Source organism: Macrobrachium rosenbergii, chromosome 21, assembly GCF_040412425.1.
Source record: "Macrobrachium rosenbergii isolate ZJJX-2024 chromosome 21, ASM4041242v1, whole genome shotgun sequence".
NCBI classification, from domain to species: domain Eukaryota; kingdom Metazoa; phylum Arthropoda; class Malacostraca; order Decapoda; family Palaemonidae; genus Macrobrachium; species Macrobrachium rosenbergii.
This window is the reverse complement of record NC_089761.1, coordinates 59,635,303-59,655,709: the sequence shown is the minus strand read 5'-3', so window position 1 is coordinate 59,655,709 and position 20,407 is coordinate 59,635,303. Positions and strand designations below refer to the sequence as shown.

The window sequence follows — 20,407 nt, the reverse complement described above, 5'->3', positions numbered from 1 at the left end:
AAACTCTAGAAATAAGCATTTATTAGCATTTTTAGTGACCTTACCAACCTTACGTGAATCCTCGCCTTGTAGGAGGGGTTCTGGAACCTAACCTTGCATAAGTTCGAGGTATTACTGTATATGTAGCCTAGTCACAAAAATTAATACCCATACAGGCAGTCCCCTGTTATCGGCGGGGTTCCGTTCCCGACGGCGTGACGACAACTGAAAATTGGCGATAATAGCACTGATCCCTGGTTAGCAGCACCCATAACCAGTGATCAGCGCCGCCGATAACCGATTATCAGCGATAAAAATCTGGTTATTGTTGTCGTTAGACGAGCGCTGTAAAATCGGATCGCCAGTAACCGAGGCTGCCGATAACCGGGGATTGCCTGTATTAGCAATATACAGTAGATGAGTCAATGGGCTACAGTAACTTACATGTTGTATATCAATATTTCAAATACTCAAATGACTCTGACCTATGAACATTATCAGCTTGTTAAAAGGGTTTACTGGTAAATCTTACTACAGTATTGCCTAGCATGGCGGTTGTAATCAAACACTAACCATTTGTTTGGTGTGTTCAGACGTGTATCACAAAATGTGTTGCATTAAATAAGCAACACCAAGCAGAGGTAACAATTGGTTTCCACGGTTCTAAAAATTATGAGACCATTAAACAAAAATTTGGATTTGTAAAAAGGGTTTCGGAAACTTGGAAGAATAACACATGAAACTACCATCTTTTTGTGCAGTACAGTAATACAGTTTTGCTATTTTCAGATATGTAAAAATAAAATGTTTGCATCATCATGAATAGATGGAAAGGTTTTTTCTTTATTATGTACTTGCAGCACATGTTTTCTTTCTCAATATGTTTTTTTTATCCATGCAGTTTGGAGTGTCATACTTGTGTGGTAACAAAGTGCAAAATATTTTCAGGTTTTGAATATTAATTGTATGATAACTATTAAAAATTCAGTATTTCTAAAATTTCAGTATCATTCCTTTGTCAGAGATTCAGAAAAATTACATAAGCTTGCATCTAATATTATCAGTCAAAACCTAAAATAATGCACCAGCTATAGTCCCATCCATATGCATGCTCAGAGATAGTTTTGGCCAAGAAAATTCTGTATGAAATACAGCTAGCAGTTTATACTGTTTATGTTACTTGGTGATCTGTTCAGGTTTTTTGGTTACAGATATGTCAACTTCTGAAAAATTATTGAATGTTAGAGTTGGTGAACTTGGAAAAACAAAGTTTTCAAAATAAAAACAATAATCAATATACTGTGTTAGCCAGAGTCATAGCACTTAAAACGCTTTGAGACTAGCAAATACTCGTAGCGCAATAAAAAGCACAGTGGGACCGAACACTGACTTGTAGAACGTTTAATGTAGGTGCAACCATACTGTGGGTACCAGTCTGTAGGTTTTGTGTAAATTTATTGTATCTATATACTGTAAAAGAAAAATGTAGACCATATGGTTAACAGGATCTACAAGCCGCTAAACCACATAAAAAAATCTTTGTAAGCTGAGTGAAAATCCTGTGAACTTATTTTTACATTCACTTTTTTTTTCCCAAAAAATTTTCCTAGTCAAAAGTGGGGTGCATCTTCGAGCCTGGAGTGTCTTCGATCCTGTAAAATATGGTGCATATAAATTTTTAAAAATTAATAAAAAACAGCTTTCCAGTGGTTGGCAATGCTGCACAGTCTAAGGAAATATGGGTAAAACTGCTTATTCTCATAAACATATGAAGTTTTGGGGGGTATGGGAGGCCATGAAAAGTTTCCTTGGTTGGGGGAGGAGGTCAGAAGGTTGAGCACTTTGGGAGAAGAGCTGCAGTATGGCTGTTTATAGATAGATTCACTCAAAGAAAGGGTTATTTTAGAAGATGGGTGGCCAGGGAAGGAGTTTTCCCAGGTGGGAAGGGGGTTGGAATGCAGCATGGGATGGGTGGAGATAGTAGGCAGGCATTTGACTTTGTTAGAGCATTGTTTGCTTTAAATTTTTTGTTTGTGCTTTTTCCACAGTTTATTAAAGGATATTACAGTACTGTACTGTAACTAGTAATGAAGCACATCAAGCACAATGCAAGAGAGAGAGAGAGAGAGAGAGAGAGAGAGAGAGAGAGAGAGAGAGAGAGAGAGAGAGAGAGACAACTGACAACACATATGTTAAAGCCTATAACATACACTCTTCTTCCATTTTTTATTTTATTTTACACTATTCTCATTTTATTTCTACTGTATTTTCTTATTTTTTATTTTCATCATAATTTTTACTGAAGGATGAAAAAATGAAATTTACAACCCAAAAGCGACAGAAACGCAGTTGGTATCCTCTAGCGTGTGGGTATGTAACACACACTCTCTCTCTCTCTAACCTTTGGTTGAGGGAAGGGGAAATGAGTTATAAATATCCAACATCTATGACAAAGTTCAAGAAAAAATGTGCTTTATGAATATTTTTAATTAATATTTTAATGTGAATGTGAACATTATATTTGAGGTGAAATATCAAGTGATAATATTCTCTTGTGTACTGTTACATGTGTGATAGTCAGAGTCAGCTAAACTTGTAATGAAATAAATCAAGCATAGCACAAAGAAATAAAGAGAGAGAACAAGTGGATGCTGCACTTAAAAACACATCTGCATGCAGACACCACCCTACTTACAAACTTTCAGATACGAGCAGACATGATCATAAATACATTGTGTTCGGAGTGCTCCCTTTGCCACCCGTAAGTTCAAATTTTATACTGCATGCCTCTGCTTAGTTACAGTTTTTGCTGCTACCCACACTGTACAGCACTGTAGCTGATGCCCATATACTGTACGAGACTCTCGAACTTACACAAGTGGTAAGATGTCGTATGTTGTGCTCTGATCTATTCGTGTGATATCTTTAAGTATTGAGCCTGTCCTTTTTCTATCATGGCTAATGGCAAGTGTAAGGCCAGTGAAGATAGTGGCAGTGGTAAAAAGCAACACGCTACTAACTAACTATCCCAAGGAAAACAAAGTGGCAATTATAAAGAAATTAGAAAGTGGTGAAAAAATGGTTTAGGTAGCACACCAGTATAATATGAATCGTTCAACTGTTGGCACAATCTTTATGAACAAAGAGCAAATGATGAAACACATTAAAGTGCTGTGTCAATGTAGTCAAGTTATAAGTAAGAGAAGGGGGAGGATGGTAGAAGAAATGGAAAAACATCTGGGTATCTGGACAGAACACGAGACAAAGGTGTGTACCACTTAGCCTCATGCTGATTCAGGAAAAGGTTAAAAGCCTTTTTGAAAGCACTGCAGACGGAATGTTTTGTGCAAGTCATGGATGGTTTCATTGCTTCAAAAAACATGCTTGCTTGCATCCTGTGTTCGTTAGTGGTGAGGCAGCAAGTGCTGACAAAGCAACAGCCAAAAAAATTTCCTGAGATGCTCAAGGAAATTGATAAGGAAGGTTATACCCTTAGCAAGATTTAATATTGACGAGACAGGTCTTTTCTGTAAAAAAAAAAAAAATGCCAGATAAAACATACATCAGCCATGAAGAGAAGACGATGCCAGGATGTAATCCGGTGGAGGATAGGCTAATTTTACTGCTGGGTGGCAACGCATCGGGAGACTTGAAACTAAAACCGCTCATAGTATACAGTGCTGCAAATCCACAGGCACCCAAAAATATCACAGAAAGTGCTCTACCTGTAATCAGGATGTCCAATAACAAAGCCTGGGTTACTCTTGCTGTACTCAAAGACTGGTTTTTCCATCACTGTTCCCAAAGTCAAGCTATACTGCCATGAGAATGGGATTCCTTTCAAGACTCTTAATTTTGGATAATAGCCGGAGCACCCACTGCACTTAGATAATTTCCATCTGGATGTGAAAATTGTTTATTTACCCCCTAACACAACTTCAATCATTCAGCCGACAGATGAAAAGGAGTAATAGCCAATTTCAAGAAATATTACACTTGCCGTACATATAGGCAAACATTGAAATGAATTACTCTAGTGTGACCTTACGTGACTTTTGGAAGGTATACATTTATAATTACATCAAGAATATTGATGTTGCAGGACATGAAGGTAGTAACACCAATGCTATGCTATTGGAGCATGAAAGGCTTTATGCCCACAGTTTGTCAGCGACTTCATAGGATTTAATCAGGAAGAGGAGGCAAAGGGAATCGTTAACAGTCTCGCTGACATAAGTGAAAATGAATGAAGACTAAATTGCACTGGAAGAAATGCAAAGAACAGAAGAAGAATAAGAAGGTCTTCATTTAAAGAAGTTTGAAACGATATTGATGGCCAAGGAGGTCACTGAATCAGAGTTCCTCCTCTCCCACTACTGCAGCTTATGGGATGCCAGTCACAATATTGGGTAACATGGCAGCAACAGGGGCTGGAGCCTTCCATGTTTCGTTTAGGCTTCATTCAAAGAGGGTGATATCATGCTTTCATTGTTAGAGTGAAGAATGCAAACTTTCAAGTACCCATCCAGATTCTCAGACGTACTGCTTTGTCTGCAATGGGACAGCCTTTCAGTTTACGGTGGTGTGCTTCAGACTAGCGACTGCCCCACAGTTGTTCACGAGTATTCACCTTGGTGATGGTTTTGGCCCAATCGATGACCAGTTTGTTACAGTATTTGATGATTGGCTAATCCTGGCATCCTCAAGTGCAGTTGCTACCGGATGGAGATCAGATTCTCTCATCATCTGGGGATTGTGATAAACTGGGAGAAGTCTGAATCATAACCAAAATATCTGAGAAAGTACCTTGGTATGTTGATTGACACAAGCAATAAGGGTCCATCCTGCAGACATTGGCTCAACAAATGTGGGAGATTTCAGTGCGGTTCTTGTCCTGTGAGGAACAACTTGCTGAGCTTTGGTAAGTCCTTCTGAGTAGCCCTTTGTCTCTAGAGAAATTCATACCTCATGACTCTGACTGCACTCCATATGTATTGATTTCAGTGGTGCTTGAAGCAGCATTGGTCACGTCTGTCAATCATCCAACACTTCTTGTTCCTTTGAACAAGAGATGCTTGTATTGTCAGATACACCAAAGGTAGGGTGGGGCACACATGCAAATGGCTCATTTGTCTTGGGGCCAGAGACTCCAAAGGATTATTACCTGCACATTTACATTCTCAAGATGGGTGTGGCATTGTTAGTACTACAGGCCCTCTGAGATAAGCTGACAGGACACTTGGTAGTGCTGTTGAGCACACTACTGTAGTACCATAAATCAACAAACAAGCTTACCCCTGTATGTGTTGGTGAGGCAGGTTTGTAGAGCAAAACTTATATGAGGTTTTGCATTTTAATGCTACCTTCTGAGATGGCCTTCCCTTCTTACAAGGGAACCCAAGTTCTTATTTTCCAGGAGGGAGGTCACAAGAAACCACACTGGCACAGGGCCTTGTCAACTTGGGCATCACGCAAAGTGGTGTAGACAGAAAGTTATGTCATTCTTCCCCCTGCTCACTTATGTGACTGGGAACTTGACATAGGTAGATCAACACTCATCGCATGATCTTGAGACAGTTCCTTGACCTAAGGAGCAAGTCTCCATACAGCAAATCAGGATTTTTATCCTTTTAGGAAAAGCAGCCATTGTTCCTATAGAGATACAAGCTTGAAGCTTTTTGTATATGGAATATCCTTTAGTGCATGTACAGGCAGTCCCTGGTTATCAGCGATCTAGCTTTTCAGCGCTTGTCTAGTGACGAAAATTGGCAATTTTCGGCACCGATTTCAGCTTATCGGCACCGATAATCACAGATTGGTGCATACTTAACAGAGGCGCCAATAAACAAAAATCTGCGGTTTTCGGGGGCTTATCAACGCCAGTAAGTGCCGAAAATCACAGAAAAAGCGCTGAAAATACCCAATTTTCGGTTATCGTCGTGCCATCAGAACAGAACCCCTGCCGATAACCAGAGACTGCCTGTACTTGACCAGCTGTTGACTTGAATAATAGAAGGTTGATGTGACAGAGAGGGGGTTAACCATGCTCTCTTCACATATGCCATCCAGTCTTTCATCAGCTGCTGTTGAGTGCAGGTGTGCCTCATAATTCTCTCCCCTATTTGCAGTAGTTTGGCTGAGTACCCAGAATTTTAAGTTCCTCGGACGGGTCGGTATCGTTCTTGGCTAGCACTCTGCTGGGCCCACGTTCGATTCTCCGACCGGCCAATGAAGAATTAGAGGAATTTATTTCTGGTGATAGAAATTCATTTCTTGGTATAATGTGGTTCGGATTCTACTATAAGCTGTAGGTCCCATTGCTAGGTAACAATTGGTTCTTAGCATGTAAAATAAGTCTAATCCTTCGACCCAGCCCTAGGAGAACTGTTTATCAGCTCAGTGGCCTGGTTAAACTAAAGTATACTTAACCCCAGAATTTTTTTTTTTTTTTTTTTTTTCTTTTTTGCTGTGTATTGTATGATACTTTGTGTGTGTCTGAGATGGCTTTAGTGTCTGTTGGCCCACTTTTTCTCTTTATTGTGGAGAACAAACAGGACAAATGCCATTGTGAGGGTCGCAAATGGCCATGTAACCACTTTTCTTGCCCTGATTGTGGTAGGGGCACATTCTGTATGTACACTCGGCAAGAAAAGTGAAGATACAGTTTTCTTTAGATTTCGTTCATCGAATTTTAATTTTTTTCTCACAGAAAACACATAATCTCGGTAAATTTACCCTAGAATATGAAAATACAATGCAAATGATATCATATATGTTAAATCTGCAAAACAAAAACGTTCAGATACTTAAAAACACCATGCATGTCCGAAGTAATCAGAATTTCTCAGATGACTTCGTTCATAGAGATCTAAAAGATAGTGTGTGGATATCTCGGTGTAGTACTATTTATCAGAACGGCAATATTTACTCGTTTTCCGTTATGGACAGGCTTATTATTGCATCATCATACGAGATAATGATAATTTCTTTAATTTTTACACATTCATATTTGTATTTCACGGTGTTAAAAGTCAGCTGGAATTAATGGCAGTAAATGTTGCAACAGCTACGGTAAGTTGACCAAATCTATTTAAATCCGCAAGAGCGTTCTCTATGTGTGGAGCGATTCGGCGCGAAAACACAAGTAACTGGATGTTTCTTGACGTTACCATAGTTTCTCTCTCACTCTCCATTGCTAAAACATACTATACAAATATAGTATCGCTCAATCTCTAAAAGAAAAAAAATAATGAAATGAGTAGCTCTACATATACTGTAGGCCTAGGCTTACACAACAGCAACTCTCTCTCTCTCTCTCTCTCTCATCGTAACATTGCATCCGTTCCTTTATTGTTCCCCACGTTTTTCCTTGGACATTGCTCAAATTTAACTCTTGATTTCACTATGGAAGATCATCGTTTCCGATTATTTAAAGCATTCCGTTCATTGTGGTGTCATAAATTTCATTTGTGTAAGGTTAATTGGTAGGCAAAGTCGAAAAATGTTTAGTTTGCTCAGAACTGTCGCTGCAAATTACAACTTGAACGAATACTGTAAAGCTTACTACTGCATTTAAGTATCAATGATGTCAGAATCGTAGAATATGATTGAAAGTTATAGGAGGTCAAGCAAAAAACCAACACACTAAGACTGAAGCTCCTCCCCTTTCTAAAGTTGCCAGATGTCGCATTATTGAGCACTGTATGTCCGAAGATTTAAAAAAACTGTATCTTCACTTTTCTTGCCGAGTGTACATCTTGTAGAAAGGAATGCATGTTCTCCTTTGTGATGAATGCATGCATACCTTGGCATCATCCCAGTGAGAGTATTATGGCAGAAGGAGAAGGAAATCTAAGAATGCTTTCTGGCTTGCTTAGAGCATGGCCCTGCACCAGAAGTGACATCCAGAACTTTCATAACTCCAGTTACCATCCTCCTTAAGGCAGGATAAGTCACTAATGTGCAAATCTGTTTGTCCCTCCTTAGATGATGAGTAAGCTAAAGATTTGATAATTTTTGAGTACTGTTGAAAATTTGGCCTTCACTTAACATTGCCAGTTCCCAATCTCTTTTTGGTCTTTAAGACTCCTTGGCAGTTAAAGAATGGGATCAACATATCTGTTGCCCTCTCTACCACCTCTCTGACAGACCCCTCCTCCATGCAGGTGCTCCCCCTTGAGTTTGGTGGCCCCTGTAGCTGACTAAGTGGGGTTTGTGACACTCCCCTCCCCGCTTCCCTGTTTAGCATCCCCCTCTTCCCCACTTCCAGGGTCCCAGCCAGGATTAGGGTTCTGCATCAGGGTAGCCTATCTCTGTGCAACTTTCGTGAGCTGTTGCAGAGTCATCCCGTGCAACCTGCTTCCTCTCATCAGTGCTCCTGGTTCTCAGGCTGCCAGCATCAGAGCAGCAGATAGCTCCCTCCCTATTGCTTGCTTCCGATAGAAGAGCCTCTTGTGGGAGAGCCTTTTTGTTATCTCACTCAGTGCATTTGTGACCCCCCCCCCTTGCAAAGTGGGCTTGTTCTTGCACTAGGGAGAGATCACCCATTCCCTCTACCTCTGTAAGTGTAGTCTGCCTTGGACCAGGGAGAGGGGGATTGGATTGGCATCACTGCATGCTCCTCTCCTGGCCCTCTGTCCTCCTCCTGCTTTAGTGCCACTCCCAGAATGAAACCAGATCTTCATTTGGATTGTAGCCTCATTGATGCTCATTATTCTTTGCCAGCAAAGTCTTCTTCTTTTGCAGGACTGTATCGGGAGCAAAAATCTGTGGTGTTTCCCCTGCCTCGTAAAATAAGTCTAATCCTTTGGGCCAGCCCTAGGAGAGCTGTTAATCAGCTCAGTGGTCTGGTTAAACTAAGGTATACTTTTTCCCCTGCCGCCTGAAGGGGTGGCCACCTGAACTGCTGGTGAATAAGGTACAGAGGGGCCTTCCCCCTCCAGAACCCCTTCAGACTGAGCTAGAACAGCAGTTCCAGGAGGTTATTCCACTTACTTGTGAGCTAAATAATCTTGGGGTGGCTAACAAAGGTGTCAATTTGGCTGACAATCTCATCCTCTTAGTGAGTGTCAGGTTCCACTCTAGAGGTGTGACCTTCAGTAAAGTTACCATGGTCAGAGTTATCTTGTGGTGTTTTGGCCAAGGTCAACTACTTGATTTGCAGGTCAGGAGTTTCTTTGCAGCCAGCACATCAAATACTCTCCCCCCAACAAGACAGAAGAAAATCTGCATGCCAAAGGGTGTTGAAGATCTCCCCACAATTATTAATCAATCAATCATCTCCCTCTCTGGCTGGATGCTTTGCTGTGCTGTCTAATGAATAATCTGCCTCTGTAGAGGCTCCATCAGTGCCTTTGAGGCCAATAATTTAGAATCTGTAACCATGGCCACCATTCGTGTTTCATGGCAGTGTGCTCTCGTAAGAGAACTCCTGTGGATGTCTGGCTATCAGTGAGGCGGTTACCTGTGTCAAGTGACAAGGCCCTTACTGTTATGGCTCATCAAGTCAGTAACATGGGTGAACATGATTCTTTATCAGAGTGTTATTAACCTGCTGTCATGCCAGGTATTGCTTTAAAACTGCCTCTCACTGCAACAGCTCATTCTTGGGTTTACATTTCTACTTCCCCTCAGGTAAAGTTGACACAGCTATAGAGCTGTGATGGGAGGATTCCTGAGATTCTCCTTTATCCCAAGAAGCTACGTTAAACCACCTTGGGGAAGCAAAGCATCACTTATGAGGCCTGGATGTACAGCTAAACCTTCTACTTCAGATGCACAAAGGAAGCCTCAACCCCAGAAGGCTAAGCAGGAGTAACAGCCATAATTATCATCTAAGAGGGGCTGAGGAAGAAAGAAAGGAGGGGGTTGCTGAGATTGGCAGTCCCCCACTCCTTGGCTGCCACAGATAGGAGGTTTCCTGTCATGCCATTGAGCAGTGTAACAGCAACATGGAGCAGAGCCCTGGGCCAGTGTCAGTCCTATGGGGCTAGTACAGGCTCTCATTCACAATCACCCTCCCCAGTCAATAACTCCCATTCACTTCCCAATATATGCTGTGGATTTGCTGAAGTCTTGAGCCCTGTGGGCAAAGGTAAAAAAAATTATGCAAACAGGTGCTGTTGAGAGCATTCACCATCGATCTCCAGGTTTATACAGTTTTCTCTTTCTAGTAGACTGGTCATTGACCTCTTGATACTAAACGAGTACACCCATCAGACCCCATTCACGATGGAGACCACTTGCTCAGTGTTAAGATTCCATTGGAGAGAAACTTCATGATCTCAGTCCACCTTGAGGGTACTTTTTTTTCAGATCTCTGTCCATCAGGACTCACAGATACTTCTGCAATAGAATGGTCTTTCCATCCAAGGCTCTGTACTTTGGTCTGGAGACAGACCCTCAGGTGTTTACCATGTTCTCCACTTCAACACACTCAAAGACATTCGCTTCCTAAAATACCTGGACAATTGGTTTATCCTTCTCCAGGACAAACACTTTTCTAGCCATTTGCTGTGATCTAGGTGTAGTGATAGATTGGTGGAAATCTGATATAGTCCCCAGGCAACACATCAGGTACTTGGGGATGCTCGTGACCACATTGCTATGAAGGCTTTCCCAGCTGTTTACTGCCTAGTCATTCAAGGCCATCACAGCCTGGTTCTTATTGAAGAGGGATCAATCAGCTTGGTAATGGCAGGTGATTCTGGGTCACCTCCTGTCCCTGGAAAAACATATCCCATACAGCCAGAGCCCCCTTCACTCTCTTTTGTGACACCTGAAACAGAACTGGTCCTCCTCGAAAGATCAACCTTAGCACCCAGTTCCTCTGCTGAGGACATGTAGGAGTATCTAGCTCGGTGGCGTAATGACACTGACTTTCTTTGGAGTCCCTTTGAGCTCTTCCCCCCTGGAGATGCTCCTTTTCTAGGATGCCTCAAGAGGAGATTGGGGCACACATTTGTGAGTAGAGTTTGTTTCAGGGACCTGGATCCCAAACTTCTTGTATTTACATACCAGTGTCTTGGAGATGTGGGCATCATGGTTGGCACTGCAGGTTTTTCAGGCCAACCTGCAGGGACACTCAGTGGTGGTCATGGGTGGCAACACCACCTTAGTGGTGTACATAACAAGTAAGGGGAGGATGTTGTCCTGCTCCCTGTGCCAACTAGCTCATCACTTATTGTTAACAGAAAATGTTGCCAACTGATGGAATATTTCCTCAGAATTGTCCTGGTTTCCTGAAATTTTTGTTGCATACAAAGTTTCTTCTCATATAGGAACAAATCACAGATTTTTAAAAGTAATTTGCATTTTTCCTAGTTATATAAAGCAAAGCATTTCATATAGGTTTTACCCACCTCACCCACCCCACTTTCTTCCTGCAGCCAAAGGAAGAATGAGAGGTTGAGGAGAGCTTGGTGACACACACACACACACACACACACACACACACACACACACACACACACACACACACACACACACACACACACACACACACACACACACACTCTCTCTCTCTCTCTCTCTCTCTCTCTCTCTCTCTCTCTCTCTCTCTCTCTCTCTATTACCATTCTTGTTTGTCAAGTCTGCAGCTGGTCCAGCACATGTGCCGAGGGATATTCCATGTATGGAAGACTCCAGTTTGTCAGTTGGTATAATTAGAAAAAATACAAATTCTAAAAATTTGTGATAGTTTATAAGTTTAGATAGTGTATAAATTTAGATAATTTGCATTTTTGATAAATATATAAACCCAAAATCTTATATCGTAATCCTACTTGTAACCTCAATTGCTTAGCTGCTGAAGGAAACGTGATACTGGAGGCATGTGAGTGGGTGGTTACCCTTTTTGCCTGAACAGGTTGCTGCCAATTTGAAAACTTTGTTACCAAGCTTCAACAACTAAAACATCTGTCACAGAAGATATATAAAATACTTAGGGTTTGTATATCAAGGAAAAATATAAATTGTAATCTTAAATTTTGCTTTATTTATACAAGTGCAAGCTGCATTCATATTATGGAAAGTAAGCATGTTTAAAGTGGAGCAAATATGACATGAGAATTAATGGACTTTACTGTTTTCAGTCTTTGCTGGTTGTTTGTACGATTAAGAAAGTATTATATCTAACATGTATTTTTACCTTTATTGTAATATTGCTTCTCTTATTTTCAGGTTGGTCATAATATGGGCATAATAAGGCAATGAGCCAACATTGCTTTCCATGGTCACCACTGTTTGATGTTGTGGCTTCTTTTTGTTACTGTTGCCTCATGTTATGTTGACTGGGAACATACGAAATGATTTAGTGTGTTAGTAGAGGTGATTGTTGTCATACCAAATGCATGTATTATTTTTCACTTCTCCATTTAGAACTGTGATGTTTTAGAATGAACTTAAAAAGCAAGATTCAGTATACCCATGTACAGTATGATAATGCCACTAGAGAATGCATTTTCTCATCATGTAGACAGTTGGAATGAAGTCCGGCATCTTTGTGAATTGTTGGATGTCCAAATGTTGTGTGTGGACTGAAAACCAGAGTGTTCCAGATAAAAAATAGTGACTGCCGTTTCCATATGTCCAGTTAAAGTGACGCATACCTACGAGTATGATGTATTATAGTAAGAAATTTAAGTTCTAGTAATTACAAATATGTATTATAAATTGTACATTCCAGTGTTTACAAACCAAAAGTTCAGCCTTGTGGGATTTGTAGTAAAAATATTAAGGTGTGGTTGATCTTTTGTAATATATTTATTCTTTTAGTTATCATTTGTAAAGTGTGATAATTGGGATGGAAGTATTTTGGACTTCATCTGAGTTCAGATCCATTTTAACTTTAAGACAGGTATGAAATATACTCAGCACTCGATAATTATTCAAGTCACACAGACTGAATTTATCAGTTTTACTTGCCTTAAAGTCAAGTTTCCAATGGTGCAACTTGGATATCTATGGGTACATCTGGCTATGCTTAATAATATGTTCACTGAAAGTTTTTTCTTTTCATGCTTTGGATGGAAAGCTATATTAGTACAGTTGATGAGAACAAAGGCTAGGTTATATGAGCATGATTTATATTTATTAAAAAGTGGAAGGTAATTACTGTAACCTTAATTTAATTTTAGAGCCAATATTTTACTTTCAGTTAAACATTTATGTAGAATTTAGCCACAATTTGTTTCACGAATGAATCTCCCCAGCAAATGCTGATCCAGTTTCTGGTTTGGAATAGCATTTGCCACATGAAACTCTTCTAGGTGTTACTCAGATCTATTACAAGAAATGAGTAGTTGTAAATAGGTGAGGATGTCTGCAGTGAATATGTAGGTATTGTGATGATACTGTGTGTGCATTCCAGTTTGTGAGAAATAGACACATAGTTATAATTTTTAAAGTCATGGTGCAAATCAGTGGGATCCTATACCCATGTTTGCAGGCTGTAAATGTATTAGCAACATTGTCAAAAATGAAAAGAGTTAAGGACTATATACTTCATTGGAGGGATTATTAATATAATAAAGGCCGAAGCACAGATAATAGCTGCTTGCTTCATGCCATAAACACATGACGCCTTAGAATAATACCTTTCAGCCTTAATGGCCAAAGTATTTTTTCGAAAGCCTGTTGATGATGACATAACCCAAAGTATAGAACATTTTAGGCTTGAAATAGTTTATTGGAGAAACTGACTCGTGCAGGAAATATATGTGTAAGATTTGGGATTACAGGCTGTCCCTCTGTCTCATGTAAAGTAACGCCTGCCTTAAGCAAATGTTATTCCTGTAATTAAATGTGTTGGTCACATTTCACGTTGATGGAAATTTTAAAAAAGCAATACTGGTAATATTGATGTTGATCAACCCAGTGACCAGTAGATGCTGTCAAGTTGGGCTGGTGTTTAGTGAATTAGAAATAAGTATTATTCCATATGTAACATAGCCTTAAACTGAGTACATTATTTATATATATATATATATAGATATATTACACTATTGTATCTATTCAGTTGATGAAGAGGTGTGAAGAGAGATTCTCAGACTAAATGCAACACATCATTAGGATATTGTTAATAATTTTATTATTATTATAATTATTATTTTTTTATATAGTGGAAGATAATAGTCTGAGAGTTGTCTTTGTAACTCCACGTGGACTTTGTTGTTTGTACATAAACAAAATCTCTTTCAAATTCTGTTACCAAGTTTTAGCATTATATTTCTTTTCCTCCAAACTGAAGTCTCCTGATATTATCCAGTTGAATTTCTCAACTAAATGGACCATATATCCATGATGATTTTAGATAAAGTATAGACAATATCCTCATTATCTTCATTGGCTCTGCTCATTTCACTACTAAGCACTTGAGCCCATGTCATTTTGTTTATGTACTATCAACTCGCCTTCATTCATTCTGTAGTGTTGGTGGCTGCCTCCGTGTTGTGGTAGTTGATGAAGAAGAAAAATTATTTGGTCCTGGAAAATATATTTATTTATTAGTTACTCAATCATGTACTACTGCAAAAGTCTTCTGTAGATACACTGGCATTAAAGTTGCAGTCATTTACATGGTGAACTTGTGATCAGTTTTTGGAACAATTAAGAATAAATGTTGAAGATGGGTTAGGTTTGTCATTGGTTTGGCCTAATACATGGAGAAAAACTCTTGATCAGATTGATGCATGTTAAGAAAGTAAGTTTATGAACACACTTCTGGAATAACTGCAAGATGTGAACTGTTGTCTGTCAGTTTCTCCATGATGGAAAAAAAAAAAGAAACTGTAGCTTATGGATGTTATTGCTTTCTTGACCTTCTTGCATGCTGCTCCAGGAGCAGAGAATGGTTATTGTATGGTGGGGTAAGCAGAAATTGTCAGATTATTCACCAAAGGTCATTGTAGTGAATAAATTGACAGAATTCCCAAAATTTATGATGCACAAGATCAAATACAGCAGCTTAAACTTACACTAGGCTATTTAGTCATGGCAGTGTAACATATTTGCATAATGACTGCCTTCGCATAACTCGGTTCATCTGTATTTGAAAAATACAATGCAATATAAACAAAAAACAATGTCCAAATTTCAGTTGGAGATGAATGCCCCAAAGAAATTTTATTAAAATTCATTATTTTTCAATTTACCCAGTTATGAAGTTTTAGAATGTTGCATTTTCAAGTAAAATCCAATACATTATTCATTTTATTGACAAAATTCCTGAAGCCAACCTCGTTACGATATTTCCAACTAGTCAGATAATTTTTTTCTTTACAAACTTTATTTCAAATTTTTCAGCAGAGCAACCATTCAAATGGAAGTGTTGAAGAGGACATGAACATCATTAAAAAAATTCCACAGAACAAAATGCTCTTTGTGTAAAATGGGAGCAGCACAACAGATTTAGAACAATATAGATAAAAATCAAAATGAACAAAGATAACTTGCATTAAATAAATGGAAAAAGATGAATTGATCTATATATAAAATAAATAAAAATCTGCAAAAAAATAGAACTATAGACAAACAGCAGTTTGTAAGTCAGAAAAAATAGAACTATAGACAAACAGCAGTTTGTAAGTCAGAAAAGGTAAGGAAATGGTGCATGGCATTACAGACTTTCTTCAATTTATAAGCATATATGGCCATCATTGATAGTGACAGGAAGACCAAAATTTCCTGTGTAAGGTTAGTGTATCTTGCTTCATGTATTTTTTTCAGGGTTTACTCTTTGAAGAATATAGATGTGCTTGGTCTACTGGTCTCCATTATTTAAAAGTTTGAGCCTTAAAAGGCATCAGTACCATAAAAAACAAGGGTGTTAACTCGGTGCATTTGAGAGAGTATCTAGGGAGTAAGATTTTCACATTCCTCCTTGCAGGGTTCCACCTTAGGATTTTAACTTGGTTGGTGTAGTTGAGGGAATTGTTGGGCAAAGATGAGGTTTCATGGGTAGGGGTGCTATACTACTAATGATCACTGCTAAGCAGGAACACCTCAGTCTGTGAAGAGTCGGATGCCGTGTGGTAAGTGGCTGAGTGGCAGTGGCATACTGGTGCATTTCATAAATAATTTGTTTCCGTGGGGTACTTTGTATTCCTTTGCTATACAGTACTGAGCACTTTTCAATATTCAAATAATGAACCAGTTTCAAGGGTATCATAATGAGTTTTCTTGACTATTTATGGAGCATTTCTATGAAAATTGCATTTTGGACTGGATTTACACATTCAATGTGGGTTTATAAGGTTTCTTAGACTTTGTGTTTGGTTAGAAGCACTGTATACTCTAACTAAACTACAAGGCTAAGGTAAGGTTTGGGGTAGGCCAATGTCGGGTATTTCATAGAAATTATTTTACTAAAGCGTGGTTTAACCATGCAAAAAACATTCAAATGGTTGACCCAAAGCATGTTTTTAATTAAGGGGTAAAATTGGAGCAAGAGAAAGTTGAAGAATGTGGCAAGATAAAAATGGTTAGAAAGCAATTCAACCAAGGCCCAAAGAGTTTCTACAAAACTTTCAGTACTGTATTACTAAATGGGTGCCTCACAGTGCATGCCCCCCTCAAATTCGGACCACCTTGGTGTGGTGAGGGGGCTCTCGAACTTAGGTATTTTTTTTTCTCCCCTTTTTTTTTTATCCCTAGGTTTGATCCCAAGTGTCCCATATATATAATGATATATTTCAGGAGTAATTTTGTGGATTTTTCCACTTTTGTCAAAATTCACCAAACCTAATGGGAAAACATATCACACCATGAAGTGGAGTTGGATCTGAAGCTAATTAGTGGGAACTGTGGTAGAACCATCTTCTACCTGATAATGTTTGGACCTGTTTTTCAGGTGGAACCATTCTGTGGAGCTGGACCACGTATTCCAAGGAGGGAGGGGGGCCTGGTTCTAGGAATAGGACTCTCGGCTTTCTGTCCGGTTAGCCCATAATGTGATTAGGATGGGGATGACTGTATTATTACAATACACTCAGTCCTAGCAAGCAGGTTTTGCTTACACTTGGGCCATACTAATCATGATATGCCATCCCCTTTTTGGGGTAGGGTAGGGATGGGGACATTTGGGAGTCAGTTCCCACTCGTGCCAGATTGAACTTCATAAAAAGCCAATGATATCTTTTCAAGATTTTTTTTTTTCCTTATGTAAAGTAGTCATAAAGATTTCAGTACCCCTGGGCCCAATGATGGTAAAATTCTGGCACAGTCGATGACTATTGGAACGTCACTCCTGAATCTCCTTAGTATAGACATAAATGCTACAAAGGAACATCCTGTTCCAAGTAAAATATCAATTCCTAAAGACTCAGAGTTTAGAAAATCAAAAAGAAACAAATAAACTGGTAAACTCCAGTATCATAACACTGGAACCATACATAAGGGACAATAATTCTAAAATAGAGACAAGTAATCCTCCTAAAACCCCATCAACACAAGACAACTCATCACCAAATAATGTGAAAAAATAAAAAAGAAATAACCATCGACTCAATCCAATGCTAGTTCATTTTGAACATATTTTTGGACCAGACAATTGGTCCCAATTTTTAGTATTAAAAGCAGAAAAACAAAAATCAACAGCATATTAGAGAAAAAATGATTAAATATACATCCCACACAAACTATGGAATGTCGACATATCAAAAACAATGAATGGCTAATACAAACAACAACCAAGCTCAATCAACAACCTTTCTACAAATAACCAACACAAATGAAATAAAAGTAACAGTAACCAGCCATGAAACACTGAACTATACACAAGGAACAATGAGGCCCCCACACAATGATGAAAAAGAGCTACCATCAAAACAAATCTTAATTGACTCCCTTAAATTAAGATACAACAACATACATGACTTGGAATTATATACTGTCCCAAGCAGAAAGGATGCAAATAAACATATTAGAATAGTCAAAATAAAATTTACAAACCAGGAACTACCACGAAAAATAAAAATTCTAGGACTAAATAGAGAAGTTCTTCCCTTTTTCCCAAAACCTCTCCAATGTTCAGAATGCCTGAAATACTACCATTCAACAAAAAGATGTAGAAAAGGGATTTTGACAAAGGAAAAATCTATTTCTGGGGGAAGACCTGTGTCACCCAGTGAAATTGGTTCCAATTAGCACATTTCTAGGTATAAGATTGCTATATATACCAGAAAAAAAGCTATGTAGAATGCTGAGTTACTACTCCAGTTGATCATCTTAAACAGATGTCGATATATATACCAGGGGTGAGCTATTACGCTTCCACAGGCCTTCGTCCAATAGACTTCTCAATTCTCAAAGTCCCAAATTGGTGAGCGTTACACTTGTAACCCAGAATACTCACCCGACCGCCAAGTAAGCGTCATCACGAGACTGACACGTCATCCCAAATTTAGCACCTACCAAGCTGAGTATTTCTCCCAGGTGGGAAAAAACGAGGGGTGGGTCACTGGGTGACACAGGTCTTCCCCCAGAAAAGGGATTTTGACAAAGGAAAAATCTATTTCTGAGGGAGGCCCTGTGTCACCCGGTGAAATTCCTATTACACGAATTTCTAGGTATAGATATTGCTAAATATACCAGAGAAAAAAAAGCTATCAGGAATGGGGTTACTACTCCCAGATCTAACATCTATTATGAAATAGACGCTGTATAGATAAGGGTGAGTGGATTGTTGTCACTGCCACAGGACTGCACTCTGAAGACATCCCAATGACAAACCCTAAACGTGAGGAGCCGACGACCGCTCAGACCACTGGGTTCGCCAACACCGACCCCAGCGCCTATCTGTACTATCTCAGGCTAGCACCCCCTCACAAGCTTGGTATGCCTACTCGGGAGGGAAACCGATCCTGGGAGGGAGACAAGACAGGCCCCTTCAGGCCAGATTTTCCTTTGTCAAATCCCTTTTCTGAGCTCATCCCTGTGTCAGCCAGAAATCATGACAGAGAATCATACTAAGCTTGGGTGAAAGTCTAAAAGGAACGAACAGTTAGTGAACATGTATAAAAACACTATTATCAAAAAATAGTTTTAATTATCCCCAAAACATGATTAAATAACAAAGGTATAGACAGAGAAACTGAGCTGGCAACTAGGGATACAATTAATACTACAGTAAAGGACATGAGAAACAACTATGCAAGCATAATTAATACCTATGGTGAAGGCACTAAAACTAAATAAACGACAGAAAATTTATAAAGGCATCCATTTAAAACTAAATCGTAAGTATAACATATCGCAAACTTAAAAACTAACACCGCAGAGATTGTACATCATAAAACTAGATTTCAGGCTGTGAAGCATGTCTCAGTCCAGGAGAAAATGGTGCAGGGGCGGGCTAAATGAGGCAGGCGGGCGGGGGGGGAAAGGATAGGGATTAAAGGTTAATTTAAGGCAGAGGGACAATGCTCCTACAGCCACCGTGAGGGAACTTCAGAGCTCTGAGCATTTCAGACAGTGGCGTTTAAACACTGATGGAGATTTCCCAGCCCGTATACTTCTTAGGGCTCATCAAATTCATATTATGAAAATAATGCGGAGGCAGCCACTGCCTCGGATATCATGAACCTTAGGGACTGGAATTCAAGTTAGCTTGCTTAATGAAGTATAGAATTTGTTGTCTGATAGCCTTAAAGCAAGTAAGTTCCTCCTTTTTCCTGATAAAAGAGGACCAGACAAACACTGATAGTTCTTCAATAGGCCTCAAGGTAGCAACTGGGCATAAAGACAGGTCTTGTGGAAGAGGAAACAACCTTCCAGGGGACCACCCATCCTGAGGATCTTCATTTTTTGCTAAGAACCTTTGATCTGGGGAGCAAACCCGACAGGAGAAAAATCCACATGATCTTCGCACCTCTAGAGAGCAGACAGTTTTACATTCTGGCACCTGAAGCTGACTAATTAGGAATCAACGTCTCTCCTTAACAGATCCAAAATAAGAACATTGATCGTTATTAGTTTCTGAGTTAATTTTTAGAACATCGCTAAGAAACCAGGAAACCGTATGGACGGGTCACTGGTTCTCAAACGAAGCACATGCTCTGGGAATGACGAAAAATATGAATCAGCAAATCAACTTAGCCATGCAAAACACCTTTTTCAAAGCTGATTTCGTTGTGGAATGGTGGCCGGAGCAGACCTTTTCAAACAGCACCTAAAGAATGATATTGCCAAATTGGTGGTCATGACTTGAGCTTCAGATTCCTTCAAAAGATGCCAAATCTTTTAACTGCTGAATCAAATGCCCGAGGGTAGAATCTCTTTATCTGATTCCAGAAACAGAATATTAATCGATCAATATCCGCACCTCTGGAGCAGCAATTTCATGGAAGTCCATACAGCGGGCATCAGAATTTTGAGAAGCTGACACAGTCCGTGTTTGCACTATTTCTGAGTCGGGCTGTGGCTTGCATTT

The 20,407-nt window shown here is 39.4% G+C and overlaps 1 protein-coding gene across 21 annotated transcripts in view; it reads left to right on the top strand.

Annotated features, from left to right (window-relative positions):
- lap (like-AP180) overlaps nucleotides 1–13,741 on the top strand; it is a 425,173-nt gene extending 411,432 nt beyond the window's left edge. For 15 of the 21 annotated variants that reach the window (XM_067123886.1, XM_067123884.1, XM_067123883.1 and 12 more), the window contains one exon: nucleotides 12,160–12,298. The gene's annotated coding sequence lies outside the window, so the exon portion shown is untranslated. Of the gene's footprint in view, nucleotides 1–12,159 lie in introns of all 21 variants that reach the window. The other 6 variants (XM_067123896.1, XM_067123900.1, XM_067123893.1 and 3 more) reach the window with 3 other exon arrangements.
- Nucleotides 13,742–20,407: the final 6,666 nt, after the last annotated feature.